The following is a 3,067-nucleotide window of genomic DNA, read 5'->3' on the forward strand; positions in this document are numbered from 1 at the left end:
TTTTGGTTTTGGTTTTTTTTTGGCAGAACCAGGAATTGAACTCAGGCCCTTCTACTTGCCAGGGAAATGCTTATTCCACTGAGCCAACTCCCTGGTCCCTTCACACACCTATAATATTTAAATGATAATGGAATACCCTTCTCTGACAAAACTAAACAAAAAGGGATACAAATGAACAAACATTTTGCATCTGTATATTCAAAATAGGATAGATATACAGCTACTTTCTCTTTTTTTAATTGAAAGGAAATCTTTATTTAGACAACAACAAAAGCATTGAAATCTTTATACTTTCTCTTAATTCAATGAGAAGATTTGTACTGAAAATATATTGATTGAAACACACAATGCTTTGTGTTTCAAATGACATCATAGTTGCTGCATAACTTGTCAACAACATTGACAAATGTATTGATACTGTATTTTCCTTTTATATACCCATTGTTTAATATAACAAAACCCATAAAATTAAAATTTCATGAATAGAAATATTCCTAAAAGATAAGCATAAGCATTATATACCCCTATAATGCACATTGTCTAAAAATTAGCCATGATGCCCTTAGGACTACAGTTTTGAGTTTGGAAAACTCAAAAATGAAACTCCAGTAAAGTTGGAACCTATAAAGGTGAAGCTGAAAAGAACTCAGTTGTTGAAAATATTAGCATTACAGGGTCCCATATTGAACTCGATTTGGAAGAGGCAAGTCCAGTCTCAAAATGAAGGTAAAACTGCTGCCCAGTCACCCTCAGCCTGACTCTGGCTACGGCTTTTGCCAGGGGGAAGAGGGTCATAATCTAAAGGAACCAGAGCAGATGAGGAAGCTGTTTATTGGTGGTCTGAGCTTCAAAAATACCGATGACAGCTTAAGAGAGCACTTTGAGAAATGGGGCACGCTCCCAGATTGTGTGATAATGAAAGATCCCCAAACAAAACATTCCAGAGGTGTTGGTTTTGTGACTTACTCTTGTGCTGAAGAGGTGGATGCAGCAACATGTGCTCAACCACACAAAGTTGATGGGCATCTAGTGGAACCAAAGAGAATTGCCTTAAAGAGAATTCAGTAAAGCCCAGTGCCCATCTAATAGTGAAGAAAATTTTTGTTGATGGTATTAAAGAAGATACAGAAGAATATAATTTGAGAGACTACTTTGAAAAATACAGCAAGATCGAACCTATAGAAGTTATGGAAGACAGGCAGAGTGGGGGAAAAAAAGATTTGCTTTTGTAAGTTTTGATGATTATGATACAGTTGATAAAATTGTATTGCAAAAGAAAAGAAAAAGGGCCAGCCAGATAGCTCAGGGAACTAAAGTGCCTTCTTACGCAGAGTGCAGCAGCTGGGGTTCAGTCCCTGGCATGCCATACCAACCCCACCCCTAAGGCACTCTGATTAAGACTGGGCATGGTGGCAAATGCCTGTAATCCCAGCACTTGGGAGGCTGAACACAGGAGAATCACCACGAGTCTGATCTACATAGTAAGACCCTGTAGACCCTGTAGATCCTGTACCAAATTTAAAAAAATAATAATGGCCTTCTACGTCTTTAATATTGGGGCTGGGGAAATAGCTGAGTGCTCTAAGTGCCTGCCTGTCAAGCGCAAGGACCCTTGTTTGATCCCCAGCACTACATGCCATGCCAGTCCTGCACTGTGCCAGCCACCAGAACCTGATGTGGTGGAGCACACCTTTAATCCCAGCACTTGGGAGCTGAGACAGGAAGATCACTATGAGTTGGAGCTGCATAATGAGACCCTGTACCAAATAAATAAAGAAATATTCAGAAATACCACACTATTAATGAGCATAATTGTGAAGTGCAAAGGTCCTCTCTAAACAAGAGGTCCAGTCTGCTGGATCACAAAGAGGTTGTAGAGGTGGATCTGGCAACTTCATGGATTGTGGAGGAAACTTTGGAGATGGTGGAGGGAATTTTGGCCCTGGTCAAAACTTTGGTGAAGAGGAGGCTATGGTAATGGAGGAGATGGCAGCAGAGGTAGTTATGGAGCAGGTAATAGTGGATATAAAGGATTTGGAGGTGATGGTAGAAACTGTGGTGGTGGTCCTGGTCACGGTAGTAGAGGGGCATATGGTGGTGATGGATCAGGATATGGTAATAAAGGTGGTAGAGGAGGAGGATAGGATAGTTACAACAAAGGAGGAAATTTTAGTGGTGGTAACTATGGAGACTGTGGAAACTATAATAATTTTGGAAATTATAGTGGAAAACAGCAATCAAATAAATTATGGACCCATGAAGGGGGGCAGTGTTGGTGGAAGAAGCTCTGGCAGTCCCTGTGGTGATGGTTATGGATCCAGTGATGGAAATGGTGGATATGGTAGTAGGTTTTTTAAAAAAACAACAGAAAAGGTCTACAATTCTTAGCAGGAGAGAGAGTGAGGAGTTGTCAGGAAAGCTGCAGGTTACTTTGAGATAGTTGTCCCAAATGCATTAGAGGAGCTGTAAAAATCTGCTACAGAAGGAATGATGATCCATAGTCAGAAAAGTTACTGCAGCTTAAACAGAAAACCCTTCTAGTTTAGGGCCATCATAGCCACAGTTCGAAAAAAATACAGCTATTGATTAATGCAATGCATTGCCAATTAGATGTATATTCTTGAGTTCTTTTATCCGTCGTAACTTTGTCTTTTTCTTTCTTTTCATTACATCAGGTACATTGCCCTGTAAATTGTGATGGTGGTACCAGGAATAAAAAATTAAGGAATTTTTAATTTAAAAAAATTAGCATTACAAAAAAGCCAAGGACTTTGGAACTGGACAATGGGGAAAAGGCCTTGAGGGAATGTGAGGAAACTGGGCTTTGCCTTTTACAGGCTCAAAACCAGGAAAGTTATAAGAAGCGAGTCCCCAGGATACCATGCTCCAGAATTATGACTGGGTATTTGATTCACAGTGCTCAGCCATCCAGGCACTCAGAGACCCCCACAGAAGGCTATGGCTCTGACTGGCAGCACATCATGGTTCATCCACATGGTGCTGATATTACACTCTTGCAGGATGCAAGAGTTGTGGGCTCAGAAGTCTTCCATGCAGACTTCAGAAG

The 3,067-nt window shown here is 40.6% G+C and overlaps 1 pseudogene; it reads left to right on the forward strand.

The window, feature by feature from the left end:
• The first annotated feature begins 720 nt into the window (after window positions 1-720).
• LOC105741663 lies at window positions 721-2,388 on the forward strand (annotated as a pseudogene).
• Window positions 2,389-3,067: the final 679 nt, after the last annotated feature.

Source organism: Octodon degus, unplaced genomic scaffold, assembly GCF_000260255.1.
Source record: "Octodon degus isolate 3935 unplaced genomic scaffold, OctDeg1.0 scaffold00019, whole genome shotgun sequence".
Lineage (NCBI taxonomy): Eukaryota > Metazoa > Chordata > Mammalia > Rodentia > Octodontidae > Octodon > Octodon degus.